The 20217-nt window shown below is 43.8% G+C and overlaps 1 long non-coding RNA gene across 1 annotated transcript in view; it reads right to left on the bottom strand.

Moving 5' to 3' along the window:
• Positions 1-20217, bottom strand: part of LOC307181431 — a 103911-nt gene that overhangs the window by 6105 nt on the left and 77589 nt on the right. The window contains exon 2 of the long non-coding RNA XR_013826761.1: positions 11251-11332. This is a non-coding gene — a long non-coding RNA (uncharacterized lncRNA). The remainder of the gene's footprint in view (positions 1-11250; positions 11333-20217) is intronic.

Consider the following 20217-nt stretch of genomic DNA (forward strand, 5'->3'; position numbering starts at 1 on the left):
GTGTTTCCTGAAACATCTAAAAAACAAAGCAACAGAACCTAGGGCACTTCCACTTATGGTCCTATAGCTTAGGGAAATTAAAATCAAAAAGACACAGCCACCCCAAAGTTTGGAACGGCTCTGTTTACAAGAACCTCGTTTACAGTACAAGTTCAACATCACAGAAAGTGAAAAATGGATAAAGAAGTTGTGGTATTTACTTACAAAGCATTATCACTCAGCAATGAAATCTATGTCATCAGGCCCTTAGCATCACAATGAGTGGATTCAGGTATGATGATTCTAACTGAAATAAGTCACACAGAAAAAGAAACATCATAAGATATCAGTAATACACGGAATGTAAACTTGGCTACACAGGAACTGAATTACAGAACAGAACAGGGTCTCAAATTTAGAAAACCAACTTATGCTTGCTTAATGGTAAAGGTGAGTTGGGGTGCTGTATAAAACCAGAGATTGAAATGAGCACAGATAAAGTTCCTTAAGTCAAATATGGAATAGACAAGAGCTACTCCTTGCTCAACGAAATGGACTCAACACCGCATATTAAACGCCTAAGAATGTACCTGACTAGTAAGTATCGTAAAACCTATGGATTGCTATGTCTCCAAAAGAGAATCAAGCATGTGTACAGGGGCATAAACGCAGCAGTGATAGGATTGGAGAGGTTCGGTTAGCAAATGAAGACCCTTAGAAGTCATATTGCATGGTACCCATTACACGGGTCTCAACTCTCCAGGTTTAAGGTATTCTTCCTTCAGCTAAAACATGCATGTGGAACCCAAGTATGATCAACCATGTGAACGGGAGACGTGTTCAAATATGTCTCAGTTTTCCTCCCCTGGTACTCGGGTGCAACATTCCAGACGCTTTACTAACACTCTCCCCACTTGGAGAGTCAGCGCCTTTAACCTCCTGTTTGGCCCAGTTTGCAATTTCTGCGGAAGATGAACAGGAATAGCGAGAACCAATGAGAGGCTAGCTGGAGGTGTCTGGACGGGCAAATTTAACTCTCATTTCCCACCAGGAAGAGGAATTAACCAAAGGCTCAGCATGCCGGGCCGGAACCAGATTAGGGCCTGAAGCCATCCTGCGGTGTTGCGGCCAGGTCACAAGAAAGCGAGTTGAAGAAAGAAGCTCAGGGGCACTGTAATTCACAAACCTGCAGAGTTATAAATGACAGCTATCGTCTAAAAATGGACTGAAGTAAGGCTGCCAAGAGGACTTGAAAGCGGGGCAGAATTGCAGGAAACCGATTTCAGGAGGTAGACTGGAATTGCATTGAAAGCATAGGAAAAGAGGCAGAACGTCCACAATGATGCACTTGGCCAAAAAGGGCGTATGCGTTTTTTCCTGAATATATTCAGGAAAAAACGCATACGCCCTTTTTGGCCAGCCAAGCAAGCTTGCAAAGGAAATCTGCACTACAATGAAGTCTCACTTCCCCCCGGTCAAAAGGGCCATCTGAAAAAAGTGTAAAATCCAGAAAGGCAACAGGCCATTGAGAACTGGGAGCCTTGTTATGCTGATGGGCGGGATGTAAATTGCCAACAGACACTTGGGAGAAGTGTATGGTGTTTCCTGAAACATCTAAAAAACAAAGCAACAAAGCCTAGGGCACTGCCACTTATGGTCCTATTGCTTAGGGAAATTAAAATCAAAAAGACACAGCCACCCCAAAGTTTGGGACGGCTCTGTTTACAAGAACCTCGTTTACAGTACAAGTTCAACATCGCAGAAAGTGAAAAATGGATAAAGAAGTTGTGGTATTTACTTACAAAGTAATATCACTCAGCAATGAAATCTGTGTCATCAGGCCCTTAGCATCACAATGAGTGGATTCAGGTATGATGATTCTAACTGAAATAAGTCACACAGAAAAAGAAACATCATAAGATATCAGTAATACACGGAATGTAAACTTGGCTACACAGGAACTGAATTACAGAACAGAACAGGGTCTCAAATTTAGAAAACCAACTTATGCTTGCTTAAGGGTAAAGGTGAGTTGGGGTGCTGCATAAAACCAGAGATTGAAATGAGCACAGATAAAGTTCCTTAAGTCAAATATTGAATAGACAAGAGCTACTCCTTGCTCAACGAAATGGACTCAACACCGCATATTAAACGCCTAAGAATGTACCTGACTAGTAAGTATCGTAAAACCTATGGATTGCTATGTCTCCAAAAGAGAATCAAGCATGTGTACAGGGGCATAAACGCAGCAGTGATAGGATTGGAGAGGTTCGGTGAGCAAATGAAGACCCTTTGAAGTCATATTGCATGGTACCCATTCCACGGGTCTCAACTCTCCAGGTTTAAGGTATTCTTCCTTCAGCTAAAACATGCATGTGGAACCCAAGTATGATCAACCATGTGATCGGGAGATGTGTTCAAATATGTCTCAGTTTTCCTCCCCTGGTACTCGGGTGCAACATTCCAGACGCTTTACTAACACTCTCCCCACTTGGAGAGTCAGCGCCTTTAACCTCCTGTTTGGCCCAGTTTGCAATTTCTGCGGAAGATGAACAGGAATAGCGAGAACCAATGAGAGGCTAGCTGGAGGTGTCTGGACGGGCAAATTTAACTCTCATTTCCCACCAGGAAGAGGAAATAACCAAAGGCTCAGCGTGCCGTGCCGGAACCAGATTAGGGCCTGAAGCCATCCTGCAGTGTTGCGGCCAGCTCAAAAGAAAGCGAGTGAAGAAAGGAGCTCAGGGGCACTGTAATTTACAAACCTGCAGAGTTATAAATGACAGCTATCGTCCAAAAATAGACTGAAGTAAGGCTGCCAAGAGGACATGAAAGTGGGGCAGAATTGCAGGAAACCGATTTCAGGAGGTAGACTGGAATTGCATTGAAAGAATAGGAAAAGAGGCAGAACGTCCACAATGATGCACTTGGCCAAAAAGGGCGTATGCGTTTTTTCCTGAATATATTCAGGAAAAAACGCATACGCCCTTTTTGGCCAACCAAGCAAGCTTGCAAAGGAAATCTGCACTACAATGAAGTCTCACTTCCCCCCGGTCAAAAGGGCCATCTGAAAAAAGTGTAAAATCCAGAAAGGCAGGACAGGCCATGGAGAACTGGGAACCTTGTTATGCTGATAGGCGGGATGTAAATTGCCAACAGACACTCGGGAGAAGTGTATGGTGTTTCCTGAAACATCTAAAAAACAAAGCAACAGAGCCTAGGGCACTGCCACTTATGGTCCTATTGCTTAGGGAAATTAAAATCAAAAAGACACAGCCACCCCAAAGTTTGGGACGGCTCTGTTTACAAGAACCTCGTTTACAGTACAAGTTCAACATCGCAGAAAGTGAAAAATGGATAAAGAAGTTGTGGTATTTACTTACAAAGTAATATCACTCAGCAATGAAATCTGTGTCATCAGGCCCTTAGCATCACAATGAGTGGATTCAGGTATGATGATTCTAACTGAAATAAGTCACACAGAAAAAGAAACATCATAAGATATCAGTAATACACGGAATGTAAACTTGGCTACACAGGAACTGAATTACAGAACAGAACAGGGTCTCAAATTTAGAAAACCAACTTATGCTTGCTTAAGGGTAAAGGTGAGTTGGGGTGCTGCATAAAACCAGAGATTGAAATGAGCACAGATAAAGTTCCTTAAGTCAAATATTGAATAGACAAGAGCTACTCCTTGCTCAACGAAATGGACTCAACACCGCATATTAAACGCCTAAGAATGTACCTGACTAGTAAGTATCGTAAAACCTATGGATTGCTATGTCTCCAAAAGAGAATCAAGCATGTGTACAGGGGCATAAACGCAGCAGTGATAGGATTGGAGAGGTTCGGTGAGCAAATGAAGACCCTTTGAAGTCATATTGCATGGTACCCATTCCACGGGTCTCAACTCTCCAGGTTTAAGGTATTCTTCCTTCAGCTAAAACATGCATGTGGAACCCAAGTATGATCAACCATGTGAACGGGAGACGTGTTGAAATATGTCTCAGTTTTCCTCCCCTGGTACTTGGGTGCAACATTCCAGACGCTTTACTAACACTCTCCCCACTTGGAGAGTCAGCGCCTTTAACCTCCTGTTTGGCCCAGTTTGCAATTTCTGCGGAAGATGAACAGGAATAGCGAGAACCAATGAGAGGCTAGCTGGAGGTGTCTGGACGGGCAAATTTAACTCTCATTTCCCACCAGGAAGAGGAAATAACCAAAGGCTCAGCGTGCCGTACCGGAACCAGATTAGGGCCTGAAGCCATCCTGCGGTGTTGCGGCCAGCTCAAAAGAAAGCGAGTTGAAGAAAGGAGCTCAGGGGCACTGTAATTCACAAACCTGCAGAGTTATAAATGAGAGCTATCCTCCAAAAATAGACTGAAGTAAGGCTGCCAAGAGGACTTGAAAGCGGGGCAGAATTGCAGGAAACCGATTTCAGGAGGTAGACTGGAATTGCATTGAAAGCATAGGAAAAGAGGCAGAACGTCCACAATGATGCACTTGGCCAAAAAGGGCGTATGCGTTTTTTCCTGAATATATTCAGGAAAAAACGCATACGCCCTTTTTGGCCAACCAAGCAAGCTTGCAAAGGAAATCTGCACTACAAGAAGTCTCACTTCCCCCCGGTCAAAAGGGCCATCTGAAAAAAGTGTAAAATCCAGAAAGGCAGGACAGGCCATGGAGAACTGGGAGCCTTGTTATGCTGATGGGCGGGATGTAAATTGCCAACAACCACTCGGGAGAAGTGTATGGTGTTTCCTGAAACATCTAAAAAACAAAGCAACAGAGCCTAGGGCACTGCCACTTATGGTCCTATAGCTTAGGGAAATTAAAATCAAAAAGACACAGCCACCCCAAAGTTTGGGACGCCTCTGTTTACAAGAACCTCGTTTACAGTACAAGTTCAACATCACAGAAAGTGAAAAATGGATAAAGAAGTTGTGGTATTTACTTACAAAGCAATATCACTCAGCAATGAAATCTGTGTCATCAGGCCCTTAGCATCACAATGAGTGGATTCAGGTATGATGATTCTAACTGAAATAAGTCACACAGAAAAAGAAACATCATAAGATATCAGTAATACACGGAATGTAAACTTGGCTACACAGGAACTGAATTACAGAACAGAACAGGGTCTCAAATTTAGAAAACCAACTTATGCTTGCTTAAGGGTAAAGGTGAGTTGGGGTGCTGCATAAAACCAGAGATTGAAATGAGCACAGATAAAGTTCCTTAAGTCAAATATGGAATAGACAAGAGCTACTCCTTGCTCAACGAAATGGACTCAACACCGCATATTAAACGCCTAAGAATGTACCTGACTAGTAAGTATCGTAAAACCTATGGATTGCTATGTCTCCAAAAGAGAATCAAGCATGTGTACAGGGGCATAAACGCAGCAGTGATAGGATTGGAGAGGTTCGGTGAGCAAATGAGGACCCTTTGAAGTCATATTGCATGGTACCCATTCCACGGGTCTCAACTCTCCAGGTTTAAGGTATTCTTCCTTCAGCTAAAACATGCATGTGGAACCCAAGTATGATCAACCATGTGAACGGGAGACGTGTTCAAATATGTCTCAGTTTTCCTCCCCTGGTACTCGGGTGCAACATTCCAGACGCTTTACTAACACTCTCCCCACTTGGAGAGTCAGTCCCTTTAACCTCCTGTTTGGCCCAGTTTGCAATTTCTGCGGAAGATGAACAGGAATAGCGAGAACCAATGAGAGGCTAGCTGGAGGTGTCTGGACGGGCAAATTTAACTCTCATTTCCCACCAGGAAGAGGAATTAACCAAAGGCTCAGCATGCCGGGCCGGAACCAGATTAGGGCTTGAAGCCATCCAGTGGTGTTGCGCCCAGCTCAAAAGAAAGCGAGTTGAAGAAAGGAGCTCAGGGGCACTGTAATTCACAAACCTGCAGAGTTATAAATGACAGCTATCGTCCAAAAATAGACTGAAGTAAGGCTGCCAAGAGGACTTGAAAGCGGGGCAGAATTGCAGGAAACCGATTTCAGGAGTTGACTGGAATTGCATTGAAAGCATAGGAAAAGAGGCAGAACGTCCACAATGATGCACTTGGCCAAAAAGGGCGTATGCGTTTTTTCCTGAATATATTCAGGAAAAAACGCATACGCCCTTTTTGGCTAACCAAGCAAGCTTGCAAAGGAAATCTGCACTACAATGAAGTCTCACTTCCCCCCGGTCAAAAGGGCCATCTGAAAAAAGTGTAAAATCCAGAAAGGCAGGACAGGCCATGGAGAACTGGGAACCTTGTTATGCTGATGGGCGGGATGTAAATTGCCAACAACCACTCGGGAGAAGTGTATGGTGTTTCCTGAAACATCTAAAAAACAAAGCAACAGAACCTAGGGCACTTCCACTTATGGTCCTATAGCTTAGGGAAATTAAAATCAAAAAGACACAGCCACCCCAAAGTTTGGAACGGCTCTGTTTACAAGAACCTCGTTTACAGTACAAGTTCAACATCGCAGAAAGTGAAAAATGGATAAAGAAGTTGTGGTATTTACTTACAAAGCAATATCACTCAGCAATGAAATCTGTGTCATCAGGCCCTTAGCAGCACAATGAGTGGATTCAGGTATGATGATTCTAACTGAGGTAAGTCACACAGAAAAAGAAACATCATAAGATATCAGTAATACACGGAATGGAAACTTGGCTACACAGGAACTGAATTACAGAACAGAACAGGGTCTCAAATTTAGAAAACCAACTTATGCTTGCTTAAGGGTAAAGGTGAGTTGGGGTGCTGCATAAAACCAGAGATTGAAATGAGCACAGTTAAAGTTCCTTAAGCCAAATATGGAATAGACAAGAGCTACTCCTTGCTCAACGAAATGGACTCAACACCGCATATTAAACGCCTAAGAATGTACCTGACTAGTAAGTATCTTAAAACCTATGGATTGCTATGTCTCCGAAAGAGAATCAAGCATGTGTACAGGGGCATAAACGCAGCAGTGATAGGATTGGAGAGGTTCGGTGAGCAAATGAAGACCCTTAGAAGTCATATTGCATGGTACCCATTACACGGGTCTTAACTCTCCAGGTTTAAGGTATTCTTCCTTCAGCTAAAACATGCATGTGGAACCCAGAGTATGATCAACCATGTGATCGGGAGACGTGTTCAAATATGTCTCAGTTTTCCTCCCCTGGTACTCGGGTGCAACATTCCAGACGCTTTACTAACACTCTCCCCACTTGGAGAGTCAGCGCCTTTAACCTCCTGTTTGGCCCAGTTTGCAATTTCTGCGGAAGATGAACAGGAATAGCGAGAACCAATGAGAGACTAGCTGGAGGTGTCTGGACGGGCAAATTTAACTCTCATTTCCCACCAGGAAGAGGAAATAACCAAAGGCTCAGCGTGCCGTGCCGGAACCAGATTAGGGCCTGAAGCGATCCTGCGGTGTTGCGGCCAGGTCACAAGAAAACAAGTTGAAGAAAGGAGCTCAGGGGCACTGTAATTCACAAACCTGCAGAGTTATAAATGACAGCTTTCGTCCAAAAATAGACTGAAGTAAGGCTGCCAAGAGGACTTGAAAGCGGGGCAGAATTGCAGGAAACCGATTTCAGGAGGTAGACTGGAATTGCATTGAAAGCATAGGAAAAGAGGCAGAACGTCCACAATGATGCACTTGGCCAAAAAGGGCGTATGCGTTTTTTCTTGAATATATTCAGGAAAAAACGCATACGCCCTTTTTGGCCAACCAAGCAAGCTTGCAAAGGAAATCTGCACTACAATGAAGTCTCACTTCCCCCCGGTCAAAAGGGCCATCTGAGAAAAGTGTAAAATCCAGAAAGGCAGGACAGGCCATGGAGAACTGGGAGCCTTGTTATGCTGATGGGCGGGATGTAAATTGCCAACAACCACTCGGGAGAAGTGTATGGTGTTTCCTGAAACATCTAAAAAACAAAGCAACAGAACCTAGGGCACTTCCACTTATGGTCCTATAGCTTAGGGAAATTAAAATCAAAAAGACACAGCCACCCCAAAGTTTGGAACGGCTCTGTTTACAAGAACCTCGTTTACAGTACAAGTTCAACATCGCAGAAAGTGAAAAATGGATAAAGAAGTTGTGGTATTTACTTACAAAGCAATATCACTCAGCAATGAAATCTGTGTCATCAGGCCCTTAGCAGCACAACGAGTGGATTCAGGTATGATGATTCTAACTGAAATAAGTCACACAGAAAAAGAAACATCATAAGATATCAGTACTACACGGAATGTAAACTTGGCTACACAGGAACTGAATTACAGAACAGAACTGGGTCTCAAATTTAGAAAACCAACTTATTCTTGCTTAAGGGTAAAGGTGAGTTGGGGTGCTGCATAAAACCAGAGATTGAAATGAGCACAGATAAAGTTCCTTAAGCCAAATATGGAATAGACAAGAGCTACTTCTTGCTCAACGAAATGGACTCAACACCGCATATTAAACGCCTAAGAATGTACCTGACTTGTAAGTATCTTAAAACCTATGGATTGCTATGTCTCCGAAGGAGAATCAAGCATGTGTACAGGGGCATAAACGCAGCAGTGATAGGATTGGAGAGGTTCGGTGAGCAAATGAAGACCCTTTGAAGTCATATTGCATGGTACCCATTCCACGGGTTTCAACTACCCAGGTTTAAGGTATTCTTCCTTCAGCTAAAACATGCATGTGGAACCTAGAGTATGATGAACCATGTGATCGGGAGACGTGTTCAAATATGTCTCAGTTTTCCTCCCCTGGTACTCGGGTGCAACATTCCAGACGCTTTACTAACACTCTCCCCACTTGGAGAGTCAGTCCCTTTAACCTCCTGTTTGGCCCAGTTTGCAATTTCTGCGGAAGATGAACAGGAATAGCGAGAACCAATGAGAGGCTAGCTGGAGGTGTCTGGACGGGCAAATTTAACTCTCATTTCCCACCAGGAAGAGGAATTAACCAAAGGCTCAGCATGCCGGGCCGGAACCAGATTAGGGCCTGAAGCCATCCTGCGGTGTTGCGGCCAGGTCACAAGAAAGCGAGTTGAAGAAAGGAGCTCAGGGTCACTGTAATTCACAAACCTGCAGAGTTATAATTGACAGCTATCGTCCAAAAATACACTGAAGTAAGGCTGCCAAGAGGACTTGAAAGCGGGGCAGAATTGCAGGAAACCGATTTCAGGAGGTAGACTGGAATTGCATTGAAAGCATAGGAAAAGAGGCAGAACGTCCACAATGATGCACTTGGCCAAAAAGGGCGTATGCGTTTTTTCCTGAATATATTCAGGAAAAAACGCATACGCCCTTTTTGGCCAACCAAGCAAGCTTGCAAAGGAAATCTGCACTACAATGAAGTCTCACTTCCCCCCGGTCAAAAGGGCCATCTGAAAAAAGTGTAAAATCCAGAAAGGCAGGACAGGCCATGGAGAACTGGGAGCCTTGTTATGCTGATGGGCGGGATGTAAATTGCCAACAACCACTCGGGAGAAGTGTATGGTGTTTCCTGAAACATCTAAAAAACAAAGCAACAGAACCTAGGGCACTTCCACTTATGGTCCTATAGCTTAGTGAAATTAAAATGAAAAAGACACATCCACCCCAAAGTTTGGAACGGCTCTGTTTACAAGAACCTCGTTTACAGTACAAGTTCAACATCGCAGAAAGTGAAAAATGGATAAAGAAGTTGTGGTATTTACTTACAAAGCAATATCACTCAGCAATGAAATCTGTGTCATCAGGCCCTTAGCATCACAATGAGTGAAATCAGGTACGATGATTCTAACTGAAATAAGTCACACAGAAAAAGAAACATCATAAGATATCACTAATACACGGAATGTAAACTTGGCTACACAGGAACTGCATTCCAAAACAGAACAGGGTCTCAAATTTAGAAAACCAACTTATGCTTGCTTAGGGGAAAGGTGAGTTGGGGTGCTGCATAAAGCCAGAGATTGAAATGAGCACAGATAAAGTTCCTTAAGCCAAATATGGAATAGACAAGAGCTACTCCTTGCTCAACGAAATGGACTCAACACCCCATATTAAACGCCTAAGAATGTACCTGACTAGTAAGTATCTTAAAACCTATGGATTGCTATGTCTCCGAAAGAGAATCAAGCATGTGTACAGGGGCATAAACGCAGCAGTGATAGGATTGGAGAGGTTCGGTGAGCAAATGAAGACCCTTTGAGGTCATATTGCATGGTACCCATTCCACGGGTTTCAACTACCCAGGTTTTAGGTATTCTTCCTTCAGCTAAAACATGCATGTGGAACCTAGAGTATGATCAACCATGTGATCGGGAGATGTGTTCAAATATGTCTCAGTTTTCCTCCCCTGGTACTCGGGTGCAACATTCCAGACGCTTTACTAACACTCTCCCCACTTGGAGAGTCAGTCCCTTTAACCTCCTGTTTGGCCCAGTTTGCAATTTCTGCGGAAGATGAACAGGAATAGCGAGAACCAATGAGAGGCTAGCTGGAGGTGTCTGGACGGGCAAATTTAACTCTCATTTCCCACCAGGAAGAGGAAATAACCAAAGGCTCAGCGTGCCGTGCCGGAACCCAATTAGGTCCTGAAGCCATCCTGCGGTGTTGCGGCCAGGTCACAAGAAAGCAAGTTGAAGAAAGGAGCTCAGGGGCACTGTAATTCACAAACCTGCAGAGTTATAAATGACAGCTATCGTCCAAAAATAGACTGAAGTAAGGCTGCCAAGAGGACTTGAAAGCGGGGCAGAATTGCAGGAAACCGATTTCAGGAGGTAGACTGGAATTGCATTGAAAGCATAGGAAAAGAGGCAGAACGTCCACAATGATGCACTTGGCCAAAAAGGGCGTATGCGTTTTTTCCTGAATATATTCAGGAAAAAACGCATACGCCCTTTTTGGCCAACCAAGCAAGCTTGCAAAGGAAATCTGCACTACAATGAAGTCTCACTTCCCCCCGGTCAAAAGGGCCATCTGAAAAAAGTGTAAAATCCAGAAAGGCAGGACAGGCCATGGAGAACTGGGAGCCTTGTTATGCTGAAGGGCGGGATGTAAATTGCCAACAACCACTCGGGAGAAGTGTATGGTGTTTCCTGAAACATCTAAAAAACAAAGCAACAGAACCTAGGGCACTTCCACTTATGGTCCTATAGCTTAGGGAAATTAAAATCAAAAAGACACAGCCACCCCAAAGTTTGGAACGGCTCTGTTTACAAGAACCTCATTTACAGTACAAGTTCAACATCGCAGAAAGTGAAAAATGGATAAAGAAGTTGTGGTATTTACTTAAAAAGCAATATCACTCAGCAATGAAATCTATGTCATCAGGCCCTTAGCAGCACAATGAGTGGATTCAGGTATGATGATTCTAACTGAAATAAGTCACACAGAAAAAGAAACATCATAAGATATCAGTAATACACGGAATGTAAACTTGGCTACACAGGAACTGAATTACAGAACAGAACAGGGTCTCAAATTTAGAAAACCAACTTATTCTTGCTTAAGGGTAAAGGTGAGTTGGGGTGCTGCATAAAACCAGAGATTGAAATGAGCACAGATAAAGTTCCTTAAGCCAAATATGGAATAGACAAGAGCTACTCCTTGCTCAACGAAATGGACTCAACACCCCATATTAAACGCCTAAGAATGTACCTGACTAGTAAGTATCTTAAAACCTATGGATTGCTATGTCTCCGAAAGAGAATCAAGCATGTGTACAGGGGCATAAACGCAGCAGTGATAGGATTGGAGAGGTTCGGTGAGCAAATGAAGACCCTTTGAAGTCATATTGCATGGTACCCATTCCACGGGTTTCAACTACCCAGGTTTAAGGTATTCTTCCTTCAGCTAAAACATGCATGTGGAACCTAGAGTATGATCAACCATGTGATCGGGAGATTTGTTCAAATATGTCTCAGTTTTCCTCCCCTGGTACTCGGGTGCAACATTCCAGATGCTTTACTAACACTCTCCCCACTTGGAGAGTCAGCGCCTTTAACCTCCTGTTTGGCCCAGTTTGCAATTTCTGCGGAAGATGAACAGGAATAGTGAGAACCAATGAGAGGCTAGCTGGAGGTGTCTGGACGGGCAAATTTAACTCTCATTTCCCACCAGGAAGAGGAATTAACCAAAGGCTCAGTGTGCAGGGCCGGAACCAGATTAGGGCCTGAAGCCATCCTGCGGTGTTGCGGCCAGGTCACAAGAAAGCGAGTTGAAGAAAGGAGCTCAGGGGCACTGTAATTCACAAACCTGCAGAGTTATAAATGACAGCTATCGTCCAAAAATAGACTGAAGTAAGGCTGCCAAGAGGACTTGAAAGCGGGGCAGAATTGCAGGAAACCGATTTCAGGAGGTAGACTGGAATTGCACTGAAAGCATAGGAAAAGAGGCAGAACGTCCACAATGATGCACTTGGCCAAAAAGGGCGTATGCGTTTTTTCCTGAATATATTCAGGAAAAAACGCATACGCCCTTTTTGGCCAACCAAGCAAGCTTGCAAAGGAAATCTGCACTACAATGAAGTCTCACTTCCCCGCGGTCAAAAGGGCCATCTGAAAAAAGTGTAAAATCCAGAAAGGTAGGACAGGCCATGGAGAACTGGGAGCCTTGTTATGCTGATGGGCGGGATGTGAATTGCCAACAGACACTCGGGAGAAGTGTATGGTGTTTCCTGAAACATCTAAAAAACAAAGCAACAGAGCCTAGGGCACTGCCACTTATGGTCCTATAGCTTAGGGAAATTAAAATCAAAAACACAGCCACCCCAAAGTTTGGGACGCCTCTGTTTACAAGAACCTCGTTTACAGTACAAGTTCAACATCGCAGAAAGTGAAAAATGGATAAAGAAGTTGTGGTATTTACTTACAAAGCAATATCACTCAGCAATGAAATCTCTGTCATCAGGCCCTTAGCAGCACAATGAGTGGATTCAGGTATGATGATTCTAACTGAAGTAAGTCACACAGAAAAGAAACATCATAAGATATCAGTAATACACGGAATGTAAACTTGGCTACACAGGAACTGAATTACAGAACAGAACAGGGTCTCAAATTTAGAAAACCAACTTATGCTTGCTTAAGGGTAAAGGTGAGGTGGGGTGCTGCATAAAACCAGAGATTGAAATGAGCACAGATAAAGTTCCTTAAGTCAAATATGGAATAAAAAAGAGCTACTCCTTGCTCAATGAAATGGACTCAGCATCGCATATTAAACGCCTAAGAATGTACCTGACTAGTAAGTATCTTAAAACCTATGGATTGCTATGTCTCCGAAAGAGAATCAAGCATGTGTACAGGGGCATAAACGCAGCAGTGATAGGATTGGAGAGGTTCGGTGAGCAAATGAAGACCCTTTGAAGTCATATTGCATGGTACCCATTACACGGGTCTTAACTCTCCAGGTTTAAGGTATTCTTCCTTCAGCTAAAACATCCATGTGGAACCCAAGTATGATCAACCATGTGAATGGGAGACGTGTTCAAATATGTCTCAGTTTTCCTCCCCTGGTACTCGGGTGCAACATTCCAGATGCTTTACTAACACTCTCCCCACTTGGAGAGTCAGCGCCTTTAACCTCCTGTTTGGCCCAGTTTGCAATTTCTGCGGAAGATGAACAGGAATAGCGAGAACCAATGAGAGACTAGCTGGAGGTGTCTGGACGGGCAAATTTAACTCTCATTTCCCACCAGGAAGAGGAAATAACCAAAGGCTCAGCGTGCCGTGCCGGAACCCAATTAGGTCCTGAAGCCATCCTGCGGTGTTGCGGCCAGGTCACAAGAAAGCAAGTTGAAGAAAGGAGCTCAGGGGCACTGTAATTCACAAAGCTGCAGAGTTATAAATGACAGCTATCGTCCAAAAATAGACTGAAGTAAGGCTGCCAAGAGGACTTGAAAGCGGGGCAGAATTGCAGGAAACCGATTTCAGGAGGTAGACTGGAATTGCATTGAAAGCATAGGAAAAGAGGCAGAACGTCCACAATGATGCACTTGGCCAAAAAGGGCGTATGCGTTTTTTCCTGAATATATTCAGGAAAAAACGCATACGCCCTTTTTGGCCAACCAAGCAAGCTTGCAAAGGAAATCTGCACTACAATGAAGTCTCACTTCCCCCCGGTCAAAAGGGCCATCTGAAAAAAGTGTAAAATCCAGAAAGGCAGGACAGGCCATGGAGAACTGGGAGCCTTGTTATGCTGATGGGCGGGATGTAAATTGCCAACAACCACTCGGGAGAAGTGTATGGTGTTTCCTGAAACATCTAAAAAACAAAGCAACAGAGCCTAGGGCACTTCCACTTATGGTCCTATAGCTTAGGGAAATTAAAATCAAAAAGACACAGCCACCCCAAAGTTTGGAACGGCTCTGTTTACAAGATCCTCGTTTACAGTACAAGTTCAACATCGCAGAAAGTGAAAAATGGATAAAGAAGTTGTGGTATTCACTTACAAAGCAATATCACTCAGCAATGAAATCTATGTAATCAGGCCCTTAGCAGCACAATGAGTGGATTCAGGTATGATGATTCTAACTGAAATAAGTCACACAGAAAAAGAAACATCATAAGATATCAGTAATACACGGAATGGAAACTTGGCTACACAGGAACTGAATTACAGAACAGAACAGGGTCTCAAATTTAGAAAACCAACTTATGCTTGCTTAAGGGGAAAGGTGAGTTGGGGTGCTGCATAAAACCAGAGATTGAAATGAGCACAGATAAAGTTCCTTAAGCCAAATATGGAATAGACAAGAGCTACTCCTTGCTCAACGAAATGGACTCAACACCCCATATTAAACGCCTAAGAATGTACCTGACTAGTAAGTATCTTAAAACCTATGGATTGCTATGTCTCCGAAAGAGAATCAAGCATGTGTACAGGGGCATAAACGCAGCAGTGATAGGATTGGAGAGGTTCAGTGAGCAAATGAAGACCCTTTGAAGTCATATTGCATGGTACCCATTCCACGGGTTTCAACTACCCAGGTTTAAGGTATTCTTCCTTCAGCTAAAACATGCATGTGGAACCTAGAGTATGATCAACCATGTGATCGGGAGATGTGTTCAAATATGTCTCAGTTTTCCTCCCCTGGTACTCGGGTGCAACATTCCAGACGCTTTACTAACACTCTCCCCACTTGGAGAGTCAGTCCCTTTAACCTCCTGTTTGGCCCAGTTTGCAATTTCTGCGGAAGATGAACAGGAATAGTGAGAACCAATGAGAGGCTAGCTGGAGGTGTCTGGACGGGCAAATTTAACTCTCATTTCCCACCAGGAAGAGGAATTAACCAAAGGATCAGTGTGCCGGGCCGGAACCAGATTAGGGCCTGAAGCCATCCTGCGGTGTTGCGGCCAGGTCACAAGAAAGCGAGTTGAAGAAAGGAGCTCAGGGGCACTGTAATTCACAAACCTGCAGAGTTATAAATGACAGCTATCGTCCAAAAATAGACTGAAGTAAGGCTGCCAAGAGGACTTGAAAGCGGGGCAGAATTGCAGGAAACCGATTTCAGGAGGTAGACTGGAATTGCACTGAAAGCATAGGAAAAGAGGCAGAACGTCCACAATGATGCACTTGGCCAAAAAGGGCGTATGCGTTTTTTCCTGAATATATTCAGGAAAAAACGCATACGCCCTTTTTGGCCAACCAAGCAAGCTTGCAAAGGAAATCTGCACTACAATGAAGTCTCACTTCCCCCCGGTCAAAAGGGCCATCTGAAAAAAGTGTAAAATCCAGAAAGGCAGGACAGGCCATGGAGAACTGGGAGCCTTGTTATGCTGATGGGCGGGATGTAAATTGCCAACAGACACTCGGGAGAAGTGTATGGTGTTTCCTGAAACATCTAAAAAACAAAGCAACAGAGCCTAGGGCACTTCCACTTATGGTCCTATAGCTTAGGGAAATTAAAATCAAAAACACAGCCACCCCAAAGTTTGGGACGCCTCTGTTTACAAGAACCTCGTTTACAGTACAAGTTCAACATCGCAGAAAGTGAAAAATGGATAAAGAAGTTGCGGTATTTACTTACAAAGCAATATCACTCAGCAATGAAATCTGTGTCATCAGGCCCTTAGCAGCACAATGAGTGGATTCAGGAATTATGATTCTAACTGAAGTAAGTCACACAGAAAAAGAAACATCATAAGATATCAGTAATACACGGAATGTAAACTTGGCTACACAGGAACTGAATTACAGAACAGAACAGGGTCTCAAATTTAGAAAACCAACTTATGCTTGCTTAAGGGTAAAGGTGAGGTGGGGTGCTGCATAAAACCAGAGATTGAAATGAGCACAGATAAAGTTCCTTAAGCCAAATATGGAATAGACAAGAGCTACTCCTTGCTCAACGAAATGGAGTCAACACCCCATATTAAACGCCTAAGAATGTACATGACTAGTAAGTATCTTAAAACCTATGGATTGCTATGTCTCCGAAAGAGAATCAAGCATGTGTACAGGGGCATAAACGCAGCAGAGATAGGATTGGAGAGGTTCGGTGAGCAAATGAAGACCCTTTGAAGTCATATTGCATGGTACCCATTCCACGGGTTTCAACTACCCAGGTTTTAGGTATTCTTCCTTCAGCTAAAACATGCATGTGGAACCTAGAGTATGATCAACCATGTGATCGGGAGACGTGTTCAAATATGTCTCAGTTTTCCTCCCCTGGTACTCGGGTGCAACATTCCAGACGCTTTACTAACACTCTCCCCACTTGGAGAGTCAGTCCCTTTAACCTCCTGTTTGGCCCAGTTTGCAATTTCTGCGGAAGATGAACAGGAATAGCGAGAACCAATGAGAGGCTAGCTGGAGGTGTCTGGACGGGCAAATTTAACTCTCATTTCCCACCAGGAAGAGGAATTAACCAAAGGCTCAGCATGCCGGGCCGGAACAAGATTAGGGCCTGAAGCCATCCTGCGGTGTTGCGGCCAGGTCACAAGAAAGCGAGTTGAAGAAAGGAGCTCAGGGGCACTGTAATTCACAAACCTGCAGAGTTATAAATGACAGCTATCGTCCAAAAATAGACTGAAGTAAGGCTGCCAAGAGGACTTGAAAGCGGGGCAGAATTGCAGGAAACCGATTTCAGGAGGTAGACTGGAATTGCATTGAAAGCATAGGAAAAGAGGCAGAACGTCCACAATGATGCACTTGGCCAAAAAGGGCGTATACGTTTTTTCCTGAATATATTCAGGAAAAAACGCATACGCCCTTTTTGGCCAACCAAGCAAGCTTGCAAAGGAAATCTGCACTACAATGAAGTCTCACTTCCCCCCGGTCAAAAGGGCCATCTGAAAAAAGTGTAAAATCCAGAAAGGCAGGACAGGCCATGGAGAACTGGGAGCCTTGTTATGCTGATGGGCGGGATGTAAATTGCCAACAGACACTTGGGAGAAGTGTATGGTGTTTCCTGAAACATCTAAAAAACAAAGCAACAGAGCCTAGGGCACTGCCACTTACGGTCCTATAGCTTAGGGAAATTAAAACCAAAAAGACACAGCCACCCCAAAGTTTGGGACGCCTCTGTTTACAAGAACCTCGTTTACAGTACAAGTTCAACATCGCAGAAAGTGAAAAATGGATAAAGAAGTTGTGGTATTTACTTACAAAGCAATATCACTCAGCAATGAAATCTATGTCATCAGGCCCTTAGCATCACAATGAGTGGATTCAGGTATGATGATTCTAACTGAAATAAGTCACACAGAAAATGAAACATCATAAGATATCAGTAATACACGGAATGTAAACTTGGCTACACAGGAACTGAATTACAGAACAGAACAGGTTCTCAAATTTAGAAAACCAACTTATGCTTGCTTAAGGGTAAAGGTGAGTTGGGGTGCTGCATAAAACCAGAGATTGAAATGAGCACAGATAAAGTTCCTTAGGCCAAATATGGAATAGACAAGAGCTACTCCTTGCTCAACGAAATGGACTCAACACCGCATATTAAACGCCTAAGAATGTACCTGACTAGTAAGTATCTTAAAACCTATGGATTGCTATGTCTCCAAAAGAGAATCAAGCGTGTGTACAGGGGCATAAACGCAGCAGTGATAGGATTGGAGAGGTTCGGTGAGCAAATGAAGACCCTTTGAAGTCATATTGCATGGTACCCATTCCACGGGTCTCAACTCTCCAGGTTTAAGGTATTCTTCCTTCAGCTAAAACATGCATGTGGAACCCAGAGTATGATCAACCATGTGAACGGGAGACGTGTTCAAATATGTCTCAGTTTTCCTCCCCTGGTACTCGGGTGCAACATTCCAGACGCTTTACTAACACTCTCCCGACTTGGAGAGTCAGTCCCTTTAACCTCCTGTTTGGCCCAGTTTGCAATTTCTGCGGAAGATGAACAGGAATAGTGAGAATCAATGAGAGGCTAGCTGGAGGTGTCTGAACGGGCAAATTTAACTCTCATTTCCCACCAGGAAGAGGAATTAACCAAAAACTCAGCATGCCTGGCCGGAACCAGATTAGGGCCTGAAGCCATCCTGCGGTGTTGCGGCCAGGTCACAAGAAAGCGAGTTGAAGAAAGGAGCTCAGGGGCACTGTAATTCACAAACCTGCAGAGTTATAAATGACAGCTATCGTCCAAAAATAGACTGAAGTAAGGCTGCCAAGAGGACTTGAAAGCGGGGCAGAATTGCAGGAAACCGATTTCAGGAGGTAGACTGGAATTGCATTGAAAGCATAGGAAAAGAGGCAGAATGTCCACAATGATGCACTTGGCCAAAAAGGGCGTATGCGTTTTTTCCTGAATATATTCAGGAAAAAACGCATACGCCCTTTTTGGCCAACCAAGCAAGCTTGCAAAGGAAATCTGCACTACAATGAAGTCTCACTTCCCCCCGGTCAAAAGGGCCATCTGAAAAAAGTGTAAAATCCAGAAAGGCAACAGGCCATTGAGAACTGGGAGCCTTGTTATGCAGATGGGTGGGATGTAAATTGCCAACAGACACTTGGGAGAAGTGTATGGTGTTTCCTGAAACATCTAAAAAACAAAGCAACAGAACCTAGGGCACTTCCACTTATGGTCCTATAGCTTAGGGAAATTAAAATCAAAAAGACACAGCCACCCCAAAGTTTGGAACGGCTCTGTTTACAAGAACCTCGTTTACAGTACAAGTTCAACATCGCAGAAAGTGAAAAATGGATAAAGAAGTTGTGGTATTCACTTACAAAGCAATATCACTCAGCAATGAAATCTATGTCATCAGGCCCTTAGCAGCACAATGAGTGGATTCAGGTATGATGATTCTAACTGAAATAAGTCACACAGAAAAAGAAACATCATAAGATATCAGTAATACACGGAATGGAAACTTGGCTACACAGGAACTGAATTACAGAACAGAACAGGGTCTCAAATTTAGAAAACCAACTTATGCTTGCTTAAGGGTAAAGGTGAGTTGGGGTGCTGCATAAAACCAGAGATTAAAATGAGCACAGATAAAGTTCCTTAGGCCAAATATGGAATAGACAAGAGCTACTCCTTGCTCAACGAAATGGACTCAACACCGCATATTAAACGCCTAAGAATGTACCTGACTAGTAAGTATCTTAAAACCTATGGATTGCTATGTCTCCAAAAGAGAATCAAGCGTGTGTACAGGGGCATAAACGCAGCAGTGATAGGATTGGAGAGGTTCGGTGAGCAAATGAAGACCTTTGAAGTCATATTGCATGGTACCCATTCCACGGGTCTCAACTCTCCAGGTTTAAGGTCTTCCTCCTTCAGCTAAAACATGCATGTGGAACCCAGAGTATGATCAACCATGTGAACGGGAGACGTGTTCAAATATGTCTCAGTTTTCCTCCCCTGGTACTCGGGTGCAACATTCCAGACGCTTTACTAACACTCTCCCGACTTGGAGAGTCAGTCCCTTTAACCTCCTGTTTGGCCCAGTTTGCAATTTCTGCGGAAGATGAACAGGAATAGTGAGAATCAATGAGAGGCTAGCTGGAGGTGTCTGAACGGGCAAATTTAACTCTCATTTCCCACCAGGAAGAGGAATTAACCAAAAACTCAGCATGCCTGGCTGGAACCAGATTAGGGCCTGAAGCCATCCTGCGGTGTTGCGGCCAGCTCAAAAGAAAGCGAGTTGAAGAAAGGAGCTCAGGGGCACTGTAATTCACAAACCTGCAGAGTTATAAATGACAGCTATCGTCCAAAAATATACTGAAGTAAGGCTGCCAAGAGGACTTGAAAGCGGGGCAGAATTGCAGGAAACCGATTTCAGGAGGTAGACT

Source organism: Stenella coeruleoalba, assembly GCF_951394435.1.
Source record: "Stenella coeruleoalba genome assembly, contig: scaffold_92, whole genome shotgun sequence".
Classification (NCBI taxonomy): domain Eukaryota; kingdom Metazoa; phylum Chordata; class Mammalia; order Artiodactyla; family Delphinidae; genus Stenella; species Stenella coeruleoalba.